The 19083-nt window shown below is 37.4% G+C and overlaps 1 protein-coding gene across 1 annotated transcript in view; it reads left to right on the top strand.

Moving 5' to 3' along the window:
- Window positions 1-19083, top strand: part of LOC150106650 (ELMO domain-containing protein 2) — a 284336-nt gene that overhangs the window by 179495 nt on the left and 85758 nt on the right. The gene's annotated exons all lie outside the window — the stretch shown is intronic.

Here is a 19083-nt window from a genome sequence, read left to right as displayed (position 1 = left end):
TTCAAATTTGAGGATAAGATCTTTAAACAGAACTCAGGATTAGCTATGGGTAGTCCGCTCCCACCGGTACTTGCTAACATATTTCTTGAAGACTTTGAAGAAAAGGCGATTAATTCCTCAACACTTAAACCCAAAATCTGGTACCGTTTTATAGATGATGTTTTCCTCATTTGGAAACATGGTTTAAACAACCTCAATATTTTTCTAGATCATCTTAACAACTTTCATCAGAAAATTAAATTCACCTATGAACTAGAATCCAACAACTGTCTTGCTTTTTTGGGCTTAAAACTTACAAGATGCTCTGAAAATATCAAAATCTCAATTTTTAGAAAGCTCGTGCACACACAGACAGATACCTTCATGCTTCCTCCCATCACTACCCCCCCCCCCCCCCCCCGCAGAAATTTGGTATTATTTCAACCCTGGCACATCGAGCCAAATCTTTATTAACAGACGAAACGGAGATTAAAAATGAACTTAATTTACTAAAAAGGACCTTTCTGAACAATGGCTTCACTCTTAAGAACATTGAAAAATTTATCTCTCACCGTCGTTTACCTACTATTAAAGATTCTTCTTCCCAAGAGCATATATATCTTTGCAATACATCAGTTCCCTCTCTCCCAGAAAAACTGGCAAAAATTCTTAAGAAGTTCAACATTAAAACATATTTCACTACGTTTCCTAAACTTCACTCCATACTTAGTAGAACTAAAGTAAAACATCTCTCTCTTCAGTATCCAGGAGTTTACAAGATCATTTGTGAATGTGGCAAATCATACTACGGTCAGACTGCTAAATCTGTCCTTTGACGTATTGAAGAACACAGAAGCATCATATCCTATAATAGGACCCATGTCAGTGCTCTCTCAAGCCACGTTCTATTCTCTATAAACTGCGACGAAGGTCACCAACATCTCGTAGACTGGTCTCAAACGTCCAATATACATACTTATTACGATGAACTCGAGAGAAGGATACTTGAATCTAAAGAAATATCCCTCGATTCAACCCATATGAATAACAGCCTTAGCTACAATTTATCTGATGTGCACATTTCTACTGTCCAGTATTGGCACTCTCGTGATAGCTCATGCATGTAGTCAACTTTAATTGGAACTTCAGCACGTTTTCCTTTTTAAACTGTACTACAGTTTTTTATATTAGATCTGTTGTTGTTATTTTATAATGTTTCTGTTATTTTTTTCTACAATTCTTTGTATTTGATGCCTGAACAAGTTGATTTTTTCAACAAAACTAGTAGTGTCTCACGATTAAACCTTATTCGTTTTTATTCTCGGTGTTATAGTGATTTAAATTAATATTCATGACATTATTTACCGAGTAAATATAAACTCCAATATATATATATATATATAATAAAAATAAACTTTCGCATCACATTTCCTAATTTATAAGAGAAATATGATGTTTGTGTCAGTAAAGTACAGTGGTCATATTTTCTAAATAAGTGTTAACCAAATGAAAGTTTACTTCTAGTCATTATTTTTTTTTAATTGGAAACAAGGCAGTAAACATTGATTTCTGCTTAAAGTGATGTTATGTTCTATGTTGAGGAAAGGGGGGGGAAGAGACATTCAATAGTTATCATGACAGAATTCAGGTATTTATATGTACCTGATTAATAATCAAAACCAAATATAAAAAGTACTTAGTGTATGCGTTATTTGCAAAAAATGATTTGTTAACCTGAAAGAGAAAAATAGTATAATTTCTTACCTATTTGTAAAGTTCTGTAAAAAATATATTTTTGCACTGCTTTAGTTCATATAATATATTGTGAAAAAAAAAATGTCCTTCTTGCATTTATTTTTTAAATATAATTACATTGTACTGCTATTTTCATAAAGAAATGCTTCACATTGAATTTTATATTATTTAAGCATGCTGTTAAACTCTTTTTTTGGATCTGAATTAAAGATTTCGGTTATTTAGAATTGTATATTATCTGTTAATTGTCTCATGATAATTACATTGCATCTGCTAGAGATTCTCTTGATTTAGGGGGGGGGGAATATTTATAGACAGAAAGAGATGTAAATATAGTGAAAATATTAAAAAGTAATGTCCAGTGAAAAAGCTCTAAATGTATAAAGCTAGGAGAAAACTTTTTTTTTGAATAGTAGTGTTAAAAAAAAAGAAGATAAATTGAATGACTTACTAACATCCACTTTAGGCTAATAAGGAAAGAAAACAAAATAATTGCTGCAGAATAATACTCTGTACGCACAAACCACACTGGTGTCCAAAAACCAAAGGACGAACACAATTTCTGAAGATTATAACCACAAATTCAGATGAATTAGTTCGTGGCAATTTGTATAATTCATGATTTTGAGTAGAAAGAGGGTACACATTCAAATTTTCGAATTACTTAAATACCATAAAAATCAAATCAAACTTCAAAGGTTTGATTTGATTTTTATGGTACAAAGCCATCAAAGGTCATAATTTTCGCCAGGACACAGGTTACAGGTTACATATGGTAAACGGTTAGTAGGACAATCACAAACATCCATGCCCTTGGCAGAATTTGAATCTGCAGTATCTTGGCTGGAGAGCAGATACACTAACTACTTAGCCAACTAGGCCAGCACTCGCAAAGTTAATACTTTGTGACTGCCAGCTTGTGTCAAAGACATCATCCAAATGATTTCACGTGGGGAAGAATTATTGGAAAGCTAGAAGGCCAGAGAAGTACGACATGACAAAATTTCATGACAACTGGGGCGTTGCCCGGTTAAACAAGGCCCTCGTTGTTTTCGTCAGGGAACCAGGGTAAACAGCGAAAAGTCAGCTAATGGAACAAATCTGAAAACAAACCCGAACTCAACATCACCAGAGTTAAAGATCGGTACTATCAACATAAGAAGCCTGAATGGCAAAGAAATGGAGCTAGCTGAGGAATCAGATAAGTACCAGATCGATATAATAGGGGTGACTTAAACAAACAAGGCAAAAACTGGTGAGGATCTTTCTGAGCAATACATACAAAATGTTATATTCAGGCAATGACAATCAAGGAAAAGGAGTAGCCATAGTATTCAACACAAAATACGAGGCTAATCTTCTTGAATGGCAGTCAGTCTCAAGTAGAGTAATGTGGGCAAATATGAGAATGGGGAACTGGACAATGAGACTTATTTGTGCCTATGGTCCCACAGAAGGTTCTACTATGGTAGAAGTGGAGGAATTTTTTGAGGCTTTAGAAAAAGCAACTGACACAATGAAAAAGGAAAAGTTGGTCCTTGTTGGGGAATCTAAATAGCAGAGTAGGAAATGATTGTGAGACATACAAAAATATTTTGGGAAAATTTGGAGAAAAGAGCAAAGCTAATAATAATGGCAAATATCTGTTGGATTTCTGCTCAGGACATGGATTGGTTATTACTAACACCATGTTCCAACATAAAAATGTGCACAAATTCACATGGAGAGAAGAGGCAAGGAATAAGAAAAGTCTCATTGACTATGTTATTGTTGATAGTGATGTTTTCTCCCTGGTGCAGGACACCAGAATGTACAGAGGATTTGAAATTGGAAGTGATCACTATTTAGTCTTGAGCAGGATAAAATTGAATTTCATATTGAAAAGAATAACATTTAAGAAAGTTTTAAAGCGAATAAAAGTTGAGCAGCTCTCAGATGTGAACTATAGACTAAAATACACAAAGATTATTGAAGAAAAATCGAAAGAGTTTGAGAACAGGAATCAAACCTTGGAGATTCAGTGACAAACTCTAAAGAAAACATTGATTGATTCTGCCAGAGAGGCATGTGGTGAGGTTGTCTGCAAGGATAAAAAAATCAGAACTCCCTGGTGGACACAGGAAGTTAAAGAGGCAGTGGAGGAAAAGAAGAAAGCATATCAAAAGTTCCTGTCAAAAGTTCCTGCTAAATGAAACAAGCAGTGATGACAGCACAGTGGTAAAAAACACTGACCAGGCATGCAGTCAGAATACATATCCATACTTGAAGTAGAAAAAGCCATCTGAAATATGGCAAGGCAGCAGGGGTAGATGATATTCGACCAGAAATGCTGAAGTATGGTGGTATGAGTCTTACAGTGGCTGCTCTGCATAGTTCAGAAATCCTGGACATAGGGACAAATTCCCGATGATTGGAGTAGAGCTCTCATAGTACCCATATATAAAAAGGGAAATAGAACTGAATGTGAGAATTACAGAGGTATTTCCCTACTGAGTGTTCCTGGCAATATCTATGCAAGTATACTTGAGAAACGGTTGAGAAGAATTGTGGAAGAAAAGCTTGGTGAAGAACAAGCTGGATTCATGCCAAATAGAGGCTGTCAGGATCAGATCTTCACTTTACGACAAATAGGCGAGAAAGCATGGGAATATAACAGAGATCTGTATTTAAGTTTTGTCGATTTGGAAAAGGCATATGACAAGGTGCCAAGAGAGAAACTATTGAATACGCTACAGTTATATGGTGTCAATGGGGCATTATATTAAGCAATGCTTAGTCTTTATTGGAGTTGTAAGTCAGCAGTTAGAATTGAAGGAAGTACAGGAAGATGGTTTAATGTTAAATCTGGTGTGAGACAAGGATGTACATTATCCCCTCAGTTATTCATTATCTATATGGATCACATTATGAAGGAAAGTGGTATTAAACATGATATCAAAATTGGAGATGTTAATGTCAGCTCTTTGCTTTATGCAGATGATGTTATACTTCTAAATAAATCCGCCACAAGTCTGCAAGATTATCTGACTAAATTGAATAGCTGTTGTAATAAATATGGTATGAAGGTCAGCAATAAAAAGACAAAGACAATGAAAATAGGCAGAATCACTGAAAATGTCAACTGTGTTGAGAGTGGAGAACCTGTGGAACAAGTGAAACATTTCAGCTACTTAGGCACGATTTTTACTGAAGATGGTAAATTAAATATAGAAATAGACAACAGAATCAGCAAAGCTGGTATGGTAGGAAGTCAATTGAATAAATTCATATGGAATAAGAGAGAAATTAGTTGGAACACTAAATTAGCTGTATACAAGTCAGTGTTCATACCAGTTTTTACTTATGGATCTGAGAGCTGGGTCAGAAGTAAAACACTTGACCAAAAACTAGAGATCGCAGATATGAGAGTCCTGAGAAAGATTATAGGCATGAACAGATGGCATCAATGACAATGTCATATTAAAAACGAGGATATTATGAAAGAACTTGACATTGTCAAATCCAGGAATGCGTTAGCAGAGCTAATCTCAGGTGGTATGGTCACTTAAACAGAATGGGCAAAGAAAGATTAGCAAAACAAGTGTTCTCTGCCAGGTTGGCAGCAAAACGACCCAGAGGAAGACCAAGAAATAGATGGATTGATACGGTACAAAGTGCCTTAGACGATAGAAATATAAGATCTGATAATGTTGGAGCCTTGACAACTAACAGACTGATTTGGAGGAAATTGTAGATAGGAAGTTAGTAATGATGTAATTTTTTTCATGTAGTACTATCATATTCTGTACACCCCTTGAGGGTACATGGCAGGAATTTGATGATGATGATGATGACAGAATTACTGATATTACCAGAGAGTTTGGAATTTCAAATAGCATTGTATCCAGGCTCTGGGCAGCATTTCAAACCAATGGAATGTTCCAGACGTTTGCTAAGAGATCACTCTCACTCTACTATGGAGCACAAGGACAGATTTTTAGTTATAACAGTAAAATGTAATTGACACACCATGCCAGGTTGGCTTACAAGTCAGCTTCATTCAAGAACAGGTACATGGATTTCTCGACAGACTGTGGAAAGATGTATACAACAAGTAGGCCTATGTGTTTGGAGACCTGCAGTCTGCATCCTTTTTCCACAGCTCATCATAGAGCACGTTTTCAGTGATGTTGTATCTATAAAAATTGGACAAGATACCAATAGGCTAATGTACTATTTACAGGTAAGTCATTTTAGTCTTTCTTCTGATTCTAAATGACACATGATCTGGCATGAAAGTGGTACTGCTTACCAGTGTGAGAATGTTCTTGAAAGGGATAGATACAGCGCTGCTGGGGTCATAGTGTGGGAAGGGATTATGTGTGCCTAGCTAAGTGCTGGATAAAGGGACTATGCCTGTTGAACAATATTGCAATGAAGTTCTTCACTGCCATGTCCGATTGTTTCGTGCTGTAGGCCAAGAATTCATTTTTATGAATGACAATACCACACCACATTGTACATGAGCAGTGGAGATACTTCTGGAGGCCCAGGATATTAATTGAATCAAATGGGTAGCACACTTTCCAGATCTCAACCTCATAGAACATGGTTGGGATGCAATAGGAAGACACATTGCTGCTTGAAATTCCCCTCCAGAAAACAAACAAGGTCTTATCCTTGCTCTGAAGGAGGAGGAGGAGGGCAGTTTGCCTCAAGGACTCCTGAATCACTTGTTGTGAAGCATGGTGTGACATTCAAGAACTGCATCACAGTTTGGGGTGGACATGTTCCATACTGAAATGTCTCTCTGCAGTTTTCTGTAAGCACTGTATATTAATTCCTTATTACATCCTTAGGAAATTTGTAACTTTTGCCAAAAACATATTGCAATTTAATTTGTATGAAATTTATAAAACATTTTATGTGTAATATAATTTATTAGTATACTGGCAATAAATTTATGCCCACATTTGACTGTAGTCATGAAACTTTTTTCATATATGGGTAAAAATGTAGTTCATTCTTAGCTTTTGGACACCAGTGTATATTCTTATACATACTAAATATCGATATATATATATATATATATATATATATATCTTCTGACTCCAAGGAGATACCTGAATTAAAATAATAACAGGATAGGAGGTAGATTAGAGTATGGTACTGGACAGGCCTCAATGTCAGATCTGTTCAAATGCTCTGGCCATCATCAGGAGCAGCAGTGAGTGGGCTTCAGCTGCAGTGGATCAAGAGTAATGAAATTCATACTGGTGGATATTAATATGCTGGTGGGTCTCCAGCCAGGTAGTGAAAAAGTTTATTAGTATTTTGTATATATATATACAAAATACTAATAAACTTTTTCACTACATGGAGTAATGAAATTCATACTGGTGGATATTAATATGCTGGTGGGTCTCCATGTAGTGAAAACGTTTATTAGTATTTTGTGTATATATATATATATATATATATACACAAAATACTAATAAACTTTTTCACTACCTGGCTGGATTTTGTTAGTATTATTAGTATGTTGTTTATTAGTATTTTGTATATACACAAAATACTAATAAACGTTTTCACTACATGGAGACCCACCAGCATATTAATATCCACCAGTATGAATTTCATTACTCCATGTAGTGAAAAAGTTTATTAGTATTTTGAATTATATGAATAGTATGAAATTCATACTGGTGGATATTAATATGCTGGTGGGTCTCCAGCCAGGTAGTGAAAAAGTTTATTAGTATTTTGTATATATATATATATATAGATATATATATATATATATATATATATATATATATATATATATATATAGATATATATATATACACAAAATACTAATAAACGTTTTCACTGCATGGAGACCCACCAGCATATTAATATCCACCAGTATGAATTTCATTACTCTTGATCCACTGCAGCTGAAGCCCACTCACTGCTGCTCCTGATGATGGCCAGAGCATTTGAACAGATCTGACATTGAGGCCTGTCCAGTACCATACTCTAATCTACCTCCTATCCTGTTATTATTTTAATTCATGTATCTCCTTGGAGTCAGAGGATTCATCATGGGTGATCCATTTATTCACACTCTAGCCATCATTCATACAATGCCTATCATATCTTTCCTTAAATTCATTCACTGATGAAGCACTCACTACCACTCTGGCAACCCATTCCACCCATTCACTACCCACCAAGAAAAAAAAAAAAAGAAAAACCTAGTCCTAAACACTCTTGCTAACCACACTTTTACAGAACTCCCACTAATGGCCCTTGTTCTTTTCCTTCTTGCTATGTACTGAAAAAAGTCTTTAGTATCAATCCTATAGAAGCCTCTTTAATAACTTCAATGTTTCTATCATGTCTCCTCTTTTTCATCTATCAGCTAATTTTTGAAGCCTACACACCATCAATCTATTCTCTTAGGAAGCATTCCACAGACCTGCTACAATCTACTTGCCTCTGGATCCTTTCTACAACTTCATCATCACCATGGCATCTGGAAGTCCGGATATGGCCTTATATAGGGGAACAATTACCTCTCTATCACTGCTTGTTAGGGGGTTTTTCAACAATCATGTAATCTGATGCACTGTTTTAGTTATCTTCACAATATACTCTCTGAACTTCAACTCCTCCACAATCACATCCAAGTCCCTGGCTTCATCAGTTTCTTGGAGTTCAGTTCCATCAGTATAGTACACAGCTTTTGATCTCTTCTCAAAGTGCATCCCCTTGCACTTTGCCACGTTAAACTGGCAGCCATTTTGCTCTTCCCAGTTTAGCATTGTCAGCAAACAACTGGATATTTCCTGTCAGATCATTTCCTATATCATTGATATATAAATTTAACAATCCCAGTGGTACGCCACTAGTCACATACCCTCTCCTGGACTCAGCTAATCCATAAATATCCACCCTCTAATCCAAATCACCAGATTCATATCCATCCTGATTTGCTCCAGTTTATGCAATAGAGTTCTATGTGGAATCTCATGAAATGCATTTGCAAAGTCTATCAGTATCACTGAGTAGCCATTTCCCCTTATCCAGCTCCATTGTCATTTGATTATAAAAAGTAAGTAAATTACTAAGGCAAGACCTATCCTTCACAAAATCATGTTGTTCCTTATAGAGTAGCATATTCTTATCCACCCAGCCCTGAATTTTGTCTTTCACCAATTTCTCCAATATCTTAACCACCACTCCTGAGATGTTGATTGGCCTATAATTTACTACTTTTATTTTGGAGCCTTCTTTATGCAATGGGACTATTTTACCATCTTTCCATTCCATAGGCACCTTCCCACTACTGAAGCTTAAATTAAACATTAAGTGGATATTGGATACTACATTATTTCTTAGCCGAATAAGAAACTCAGAGATAGGAAAACTAATCTAAGAGTTTCATGCCGAATATAGAAAACTACATAAAGATCGGTGAGTCCAAGCATAAGCCAACACCTGTTAGTGCAATGCTAGGGCGACTTGTAGTAAAGGTAGGGTAAGCTCCAATTGTTGTTCTTAGTATTTTCCCATAATGTAAAACACAGCTCCTAGGAGATGTATTACTGTACTACTTTATGAGAGGTCACTACCCAGACCGGTTTCGACCTTTTTTGAGGTCTCAGAACTTATATCTTTACTGTACGAGTTGCCAAAAAAGGTGCACAAATACAATTACTGAAACAAGAGCCAACAGGCTTCACTTCGGCAGTAAAAATTATATTGTACAGTAAAGATATAAGTTCTGACCATTGAAACCTTAGTATTACATCTAGGTGTATCTACTCACTGATGAGACCTCAAAAAAAAAAGGTTGAAACCGGTCTGGGTAGTGACCTTCTCAATACCTCGAACGACTCATTGCAACATTGCCGTAAACTTGCCAAATCATGTCATATGTCTCTATGGCAGATTTGCCCAGTTTCACCCAGAATTTCATGTTCCCTCTGTGTTCTAACTTGCTGTTCATGATGAAATCACAGACATGGTCACGCACGTGGTCAGAATAGCACCGGTTGCACCGATGTACACAGGACGATGTCTTTTGGCACACTGACTTATGAAGGTCGGTGCTTCCTGTGACTCCCTATCATCTGTTGGGGTATTACAAAACTAGTCTTGAAACTTTTTGACACCACCTCGTATCACCCCTCTTCCTCTAAACCACTAGACTCTGCAAATTGCATCATCTCAAATTTTTCTTCATATTCAACATTCCACAGATCAAACTATTTTAGTCAATCATCTCTAGATCCTCACCAATATCTCTTCATCCTTTTGAAAACCAGGTGACCAAATCTGTGCATAGTAGTTCATATGTGACCTAATCAGAGCCTTATACAATGGAACCAGAATCTCCTTACTTCTACAAGCCATTGTCCTTTGCATCATTCCAGAATTCATTGTGTTGTCTTCACAATTTTGGCAATGTATCCTCTTAATTTTAGATCCTTATCTGCCATCACCCCAAGATCTCTTATTTCCTCCACCTCCAGCAATTATATCCCAAGAGTAAATTCTGCATCCCATCTTTGTTTTCCAAATTTTAAAACCTTACATTTCACAACATTTAACTGTCATCCTCACTCCCTTGCCCATTCACTCGCTCTATTCAACTCTTCTTCTTGAATATGAGGAATAGAGCAACATCTGCTCTATTCCTCATATTTCATCCCAACTAGGCATAATCTGCAAATATCCATAATCCCCATTCAAATCTTCCCCAATATCATTAACATAGAGGTTAAACAGTAATGGCCCTGAGGCACACCATTAGTGACTTTCCTCTTCTGGGATATTGCTACCCCATACACGATTTTTAATAAATTTAGTTTAATCCTTTATCCAAGTGTAAGCAAACAAAGTTTGCACCTGAAAATATCTTCAAGACTGAGGTAAGGTGGTGCAACACCAGGAAACTCTGAGCAAAGGTGGACCAAGATCTCATCACTCCTTGTCTCAGTATCTCCCATAATACAAAGCACATCTCCTTGCAGACATGTATACTGCTATGCATTAAGGGAATGGCCACTACCCAGATCAGTTTTGACCTTTATTGAGGTCTCGTCAGTGGGAGGCAGACCCAAACGTGGAGATACTAAGGCAGAAGCAATAGGAGAGGTCATATTTACCTATACAAGTTGCCAACAGGTGTACCACCTTATTATTGAATTACTCTGGATTTAAAGAAAGATGTTGGAAGTTTATTTTGCACTTGGTTAGACTATAATAAATTTAGTTTAATCCTTTATCCAACCGTAAGCAAACAAAGTTTGTGCCTGAAAATATCTTCAGGACTGAGATAAGGTGGTGCAACTCCGAGCAAAAGATGCACGAGCAAAGCTCTCATCACTCCTTGTCTCAGTTCTGCCTCCCACTGACGAGACCTCAATAAAGGTCGAAACCGGTCTGGGCAGTGGCCCTTCCCTTAATGCATAGCAGTATACATGTCTGCAAGGAGATGTGCTTTGCATTATGGGAGATACTGAGACAATGAGTGATGAGAGCTTGGTCCACCTTTGCTTGGAGTTGCCTGGTGTTGCACCACCTTATCTCAGTCCTGAAGATATTTTCAGGTGCAAACTTTGTTTGCTTACACTTGGATAAAGGATTAAACTAAATTTATTATAGTCTAACCAAGTGCAAAATAAACTTCCACTATACACAATTTGTTGACACTTATCATACAGCCAATCCCCAAACCAATGTCCTAGTCTACCATTCGATCCAATTCACTCTAGTTTGACTATCAACTTATCATGTGGTAATCTATCAAAAGCCTTTGCAAAAGTCTAAGTATACTGCTATGTATCCATCTCCTACGTCCACTATGCTGCTGTCACCTTATTGTACTACGAGAGTTGTTCGATAAGTCCGTGCAAAAATGAAGAAAACAATTTTTCTGGGACAAACATTTTTTATTTTTCAGCATAGTCTCCTTTGAGATCTATACACTTAGTCCAACAATGCTCGAGTTTTTTGATCCCATCCATATAGTATGATTTGTCCAACTCTTCAAAATAGGCAGTTGTTTCATCAATCACTTCATCGTTTGATGAAAATCTCTTTCCTGCCAGCCATTTTTTCATGTTTGGAAACAGATAGTAGTCTGGAGATGGGGAGAGGGGGGGGGATGCGAAAGGACTTTGTAGTGTAAATTGAACAATTTTGCGGTCGCAATTGTAGAAGAGTAAGCAGGTGCGACGTCATGGTGAAAAAGAATCTTCTTTTTCGCCAAGTGTGGTTGTTTTTCCTTTATTTCATTATTTAAATGATCCTGCAAAGATGCATAATACACTCAGATAATTGTTTTTGCCCCTTTCCAAGAAGTCTATGAAGATTATGCCACGAGCATCTCAGAAAATAGTGGCCATAACCTTTCCTGCTGAAGGAACGGTTTTCGCTTTCTTTGGTGCAGATTCCCCGCTTGCAACCCATTGTTTTGGCTGTTCCTTGGTCTCAGGCTGGTAGTGATGAATCCATGTTTTGTCCACTGTTACGAAACGACGCAAAAATTTCTCTGGATTCCGTTGAAACAGCTTCAAGCTGTCCTTGCAACAGTTCACATGTTGACGCTTTTGATCCAGTGTGAGCAAACGCGGCACCCATCTTGCAGATAGTTTTCTCACATGTAAATATTCATGTACACTATTATGTATGCAGTTATTTGAGATGCCCACAGCCTTATCAATTTCATGCACCTTCACTCTTCTATCATCCATCACCATATCATGGATTTTTTCAATTATTTCTGGAGTAGTGACCTCAACACGGCGTCCAGAATGTTTAGCGTCACTTGTGCTCATATGGCCACTTCGAAAGTTACTAAATAACTTATAAAATTCTAATCAAAGGTGCAGACTCACTCACCATAATGTTGATCAAGCTTAGCTTTGGTTTCCTGAGGCGTTTTGCCTTTCAAAAAGTAATGTTTAATTACTACATGAAATTCTTTCTCATCCATTTTTCACAAATCACGGTACTTGATCAATTCAAATGAATGCCAAACACAGAGTAATAGATCTATCTGACTGAAACTTAGTGTGTGATCCTCCAAAAGTTGCCAGCAACTAAAAATAACCTCAATACATACTGGTGGTGCCATCTCTTAGACTTTGCATGGACTTATCAAACAGCCCTCGTAACTAAGTAGGTTACTAAAACCTGACCTCCCTTTAGCAAATCCGTGTGGCCTAACAAAGAATATACCATTGTTCCGTGTGTAGAGGCTTAAGTGCTGTGAGGACATTATATTTGAGGCTTAATGGATTGGATACAGCACTCAGAAAGGATTAAAACAGAATTTAATACTATCTATATATTTCGTCTCAGTAAATGAGACATCTTCAGGGATTACAAAAAAACTAATGTAACATAAAAACAAATAACACGCAATACTAAGCCCAACCACGTGGGTGACACTAAAGTCCTATCTAGGCGGAGTGCCCTCTAAGGGCAGTTGTAGGTGGCTTGGAATGTAAAGTGGGACCTCTGGTGATAAGCATTTACCAAATCTTGGGAAGCTTAATGCAACCATATTTGTTGAGATTCGGTTGATTTCTGAGAGCTGCTGCTGCTGCTGATTCTAAGAATAGTCTCTCTTTTTTGAATTTGCTGTGGTGGAGCATGGTGGTTTTTTTCCATGAGATCCTGTGGGTTGTATCCAAGACATGTATCCCTCTCAAACCTTCTATCTGGCTAAGATATGTAGATGCTGTGTTCTCTATTTGGCCTCATGGCCCAGAAACACTAGACTCTTTCTTCAGTCACCGCAACGGCCTACATCCAAGAACCCAGTTTACAATGGAAAAGGGAAAGAACAATTGTTTACCCTTCCTAGACACCTTAGTTACACGCCTTCCCAACGGCACACTTTCCTTCACTGTATATAGAAAACCCACACACACAGGCAGATACATTCACAAACTCTCCCACCACCACCACCCCGCTCAACAATATGGCATTATTAAAACTCTTACCAAGAGAGCTCACAATCTTTGTTCCAATGGAACCGCCCTTACAACTGAGCTTGACCACACACACAACACTTTCCTCTCCAATGGCTACAGCGATCACAGTATTAAAAAAATAATCAGGTCCTCCCCCTTTCCTCGGTCTTCTCTTCAGAAAGAGTTTAGAAATGCCATCACCATACCTACATCTGTGGCACATCCGAAAAAAATAGCCAAGATTTTAAAAAAGTACAACCTACACACAGCATTTAAGCTCCACCGCAAACTTGCTACCCTTATCCACTCTACAAAAGATCAGCTCCCTCCTCTCCTAGTGCCTGGAGTCTATAAGTACCTTGTTCCTGTAAACGGGCATACTTTGGACAGACAGGCAGATCAGCCACTTCCACCTGGAGTGGAAGTGGCTGATCTGCCTGAAATCATCCGCAAACATGACTATCATCAGTCAGGCCTGGCTGACCATGTCTTGGATACAACCCACAGGATCTCATGGAAAAAAATCACCATGCTCCACCACAGCAAATTCAAAAAAGAGTGACTATTCTTAGAATCAGCAGCAGCTCTCAGAAATCAATCGAATCTCAACAAATATGGTTGCATTAAGCTTCCCAAGATTTGGGAAATGCTTATCACCAGAGGTCCCACTTTACATTCCAGGCCACCTACAACCGCCCTTAGAGGTGGCTCCACCTAGATAGGACTTTAGTGTCACCCACATGATTGGGCTTAGTATTGTGTGTTATTTGTTTTTGTTACATTAGTTTTTTTGTAATCCCTGAAGATGTCTCATTTACTGAGACGAAATATATAGGAAGTATTAAATTCTGTTTTAATCCTTTCTGAGTGCTGTATACAATCCATTAAGCCTCCAATATGAATACCATTGTTGTCAACCCAATTCTGGATTGTGATTCTCATCAACCTTTCTATCACTTTAACCAAAACATCTGACACACAGATTGGCCTATAATTTGATGCTTGAATTCTGTTACCTCCTTTATGAAGCAGTACAATCTTACCTTCCTTCCACTCCTTTGGAACTTGACCCAATGTTTAAGACTCATTAAACAAATATGTCAAGGGAAATGTCAACTCCTTGGCACATTCCTTCAAAATATGCAATGATTTGTCATCAAGTCCCACAGCCTTATTAATATCAAGTTTGCTTAATTCCCCATATACTCCTTTCTCACTCTCAGTTAATCTCTCCTCCTCATCATCCACTGCTCTCTCTCATACACTCCATGATGCCACATTCATAAGATGAAAGACCTTTATGAACTGCAGCAGTTATACAATTTTCTCCACTCACTGACATTCTAACATAATCTTTTTTTTTTTTTCTTTCGCTGGCTACATATCAAAAGAACTCCATGAGTCACTCTCCTTGCCTATTCTTTGTTTTCCTCATGCAATTAATTATTACCACTCTTATGTTGCCTTCATAATGCCTTTTTTTTCTGTATTGCATGCTTAATCTCTTCATCTATTTCACACCTACTGTATTTAACCTTCTGACCTTTGAAATGCATTTAGATACATGCTTCTACACCACAATTCTTGAATATCAACCTTTCTATCAACCTCACAGATCTCCTTTCCACCAAACTCCTCATTCTATGCTACAGCTACAAGCTGTCTCCTGAACTTCTCATAATCACCAACCTTGTTAGTTCCACATATACCCTATCCTCATTGAAGTCCTCACATGGCTGGCAACACCCAAGTAATCACTTCATGGTCATTTTCACTAACTGGAGGGAAATTTGATACCTCATTTATAATAAAATCCTCTGATGAGATGATCAAATCCAAGACCCTAAATCCTCATATGCTCTCTATTATACTGCCTAAGTGGTTGTTCCTCAAAAACTGAAGAAATTCATTGTCTTTACTTCTGATTACTATCTTGTCATCCCAATCTATATTGCAACATCCAACAAAGTATTTCATTCTGTTCGCCTCTCTCTCTCTCTCTCTCTCACTTCATACTGCCTCAAAACCACTATCACTATTCTTGTATGGACATAACTCTTTTTTCTACCATCCATAGTACTCCACCCTTTTTTTACCCTTTCTGTCTTCACAAAATACATCATACCCTTCCATTTCTATTCCTGTCAGGATGTCATCCTCATTTAACCATGTCTCACTTATTCCAACAATTTTTGGGTGAATGAACTCAATCAATGCAACCATTCCATTTCCACTTGTTTCTGATACTTCTAGCATTCGTATATAAACATAACAGCTCATTCCTGGATCTTATAACAAGTTTCACTGATACTACCTATTAGATGTGACTTTTCCATAATTTCCTTGAGCCATTTCTTTTTGCAGATAAGTGGAATGTTTTCTCTTTGATCCCTTATGGTGGATGGCTTTCTCTTTAGATTTCCTTACTAATGCTAAGGTATCCTGGGCTATATAGGATTACCTATTTTCTTCTTCTTCCTATACATGAATGATATTCTCTTACTAACCTTGAATCTTACCAATAGTTCTGCTGGTGAAAGTACACTCCATGTAAATGATTGTGCACTACTACAGGGAATAGAGAGAGAGAGAGAGATATAAAGAATTCTGATTTCCTTGTCATTCTTCAGTGGACCCTTGTGAACTTGAATGTTTATGAAAACAGTCCTGTCTTCTTATGAAGACAGGACTTTGATTGGGAAATAATTGTGAGTTATTTTCCAACAAAAATCCTATATTTGAGCCCCCCACCCCACAAATATACACCAGGTGGTGAATGCTTGAGTAGCATAGTAAATGTAGTTATGCAGGTAAGCATTTATTTTAGCATTTGTGATATTGATAATTATTGGTATTATTATCTTTATTTATGAATGCATGGTTGAGAGTTTTGTTTTTGATAGATTTATAAAGTATATCTCCTCATTAATAGTGTTATTCATTGATTGGAATCAGAGAGTTTCATGCCGAATATAGTAAACTATAAAGTATCGGCGATCACTAGCGTGAGCTAATGCAAGTGACCCTAGTACGTAGTACAATACCGGACAACTCGTTGCAAAGGTGAAGAAAGTTCAGATCGCTATTCTTAGGTATTTTCCATAATGTAAAAACACATTTCCTAGGAAATGTATGCTGTTATTACATTATGGAGGGAGGTCACTACCCAGACCGGTTTCAGCCTTTTTTGAGGCTTCATCAGTGAGTAGCTAGACTATAATACCAAAGTGTATAGCGAAAAGAACTTATATACTCTGCTATACGAGTTTCCAAAGAAGGTGCAACCATTAAGTTACTTAAATATAAAGAGCTAATAAGCTTCATTTCGGTGATATAAACAATATTTTAAATTAAGGGGATATAAAATCCACATTGTTTTAAAACTGAATAAGAAACTCAAAGATTGGAATGAGAGAGTTTCATGCCGAATATAGTAAACTATAAAGTATCGGCGATCACTAGCGTGAGCTAATGCAAGTGACCCTAGTACGTAGTACAATACCGGACAACTCGTTGCAAAGGTGGGGAAAGTTCAGATCGCTATTCTTAGGTATTTTCCACAATGTAAAAACACATTTCCTAGGAAATGTAGGCTGTTATTACATTATGGAGGGAGGTCACTACCCAGACCGGTTTGCAATGAGTTATCCGGTATTGTACTACGTACTAGGGTCACTTGCATTAGCTCACACTAGTGATTGCTGATACTTTATAGTTTACTATATTCGGCATGAAACTCTCTGATTCCAATCTTTGAGTTTCTTATTCGGTTTTAAAACAATGTGGTTTTATATCCCCTTAATTTAAAATATTGTTTATATCGCCGAAATGAAGCTTATTAGCTCTTTATATTTAAGTGTTATTCATGTTGTCAATGAGAACAAGAACAGTGGTGTCCAAGACATTGTTCTGAGGATTTGACATGGAGGATTTTGTGAGAAGTAGCATATGCACTATGTACTCTTTACCAAGGTGAAAATGGATTGTGGTATGCAAGTGAGAATGAAGAACAAGATGTGTGGAGGAGGTGTTTCATGAGCCATGCAAGACTTGTTGGAAGCTGGAAAATCAAGTGACTGGTGTCCAAGAGGTGTGAAAGCAACAGTGTTGTAGTCAAAGAGACAGTTGAAGGTGACAATAAGGTTGTGTACAAGACAATAGGCTAACCGACTGTAGAATAGTGAGTGTGAAAGGCATTGAGGAAGAAAGTGCGACTGACAATTTAGAGAAAGTGAATGTCAGTGAGAAAGTAATTCAGGATATAGAACAGAGTTGATGAAGATGAGATAAGAGATAAAGCTGTTATGGAATGAAATGAGAAGAATTACAATATATATGGAAGAGTGAGGAAAACGGGAATAAAAGATGGCAATGTGAAAGAGGTTATGAATGATTCAAGAGTAACTAGATATGGTGATTCAATTACTGAATGTAGTTAATGAGAAGGTGCACAAGGTCTACATTTCTGGAGGTGGATTCAGCAGAGTGATTGAATTACTAGATAAGAGGAGTATGTGAGCATAAAAGTTGGTAGTGGTGGTAGGCACAAATGATTTGATTGGTAATAAGGAAAATATAAGATATGGATATCAGGAGGGTTTTGAGTAGAGTAAAAGATAACAGCATAGTAGGAAAGGTAGTCATTGTGTTGCCCTGGGTATAGTGATGAGTTGAGATCGTAAGCGAAGATTATGATTGGTATGCCAGCAGTTCATTTCTGGAACACATGAGATGAATGAGGAACAGATGGAGCTGTGTAAGAGAGATGGGCTACATTTAAATGGATTTGATGTGAGTCAACTGAAGAAGCTGTTGGTATAAGAGAGAGTAATGACTGAGGTGAACAGAAGTCCTGAAGAAGCAGGAGGTGATGTGGAAGAGTGGAAAAGTAGGATTGCAGAGCTTGTGAATGGAGAGACAGGTGGCATGAGTGAAGAGAATGAGAGATGCAACACACGGTAGACAGGGAAATGAAGGAGGGGGTAGATAGGGAGACACTTTGTAAGAAGTGTGGATGTGTGAGTTTACAGGAAAGGATTGAGATGGTCAGGGTGGGCAATATTTAGGTCTGGAGAGAGAGAGAGAGAAAGAAAGATGCAAAATCAGTGATGATAGAGGAATGACTGGGGAGGGTTATGGAGTCTCATCTGAGAAGTGGTGTCAGTGGGACTTGTTATAGAACTAGAAATGAACTAGTTTGTATGTTTACGAATGCCAAAAGTATTCAGGATAAGGGAAATGAAATTGTTGCATTGGTCATTTGCCCAAAAATTATTGAAATAAGTGAGACAGTTGAATGAGGATGCATGCAATTTGGAAGAAGAAGAATGCATTATGGAAGCAGCACAAGATGAGTAGTAATAGTAATTTGCATGAGGAGCACAAAGAGCAGTAG

Source organism: Typopeltis vanoorti, chromosome 5 (genome assembly GCF_054136105.1).
Source record: "Typopeltis vanoorti isolate ZY-2024b chromosome 5, IOZ_Tvanoo_1.0, whole genome shotgun sequence".
Classification (NCBI taxonomy): Eukaryota; Metazoa; Arthropoda; class Arachnida; order Uropygi; family Thelyphonidae; genus Typopeltis; species Typopeltis vanoorti.
Note: the sequence above shows the minus strand (reverse complement) of the source record. Positions and strands in the feature narration are given on the sequence as shown.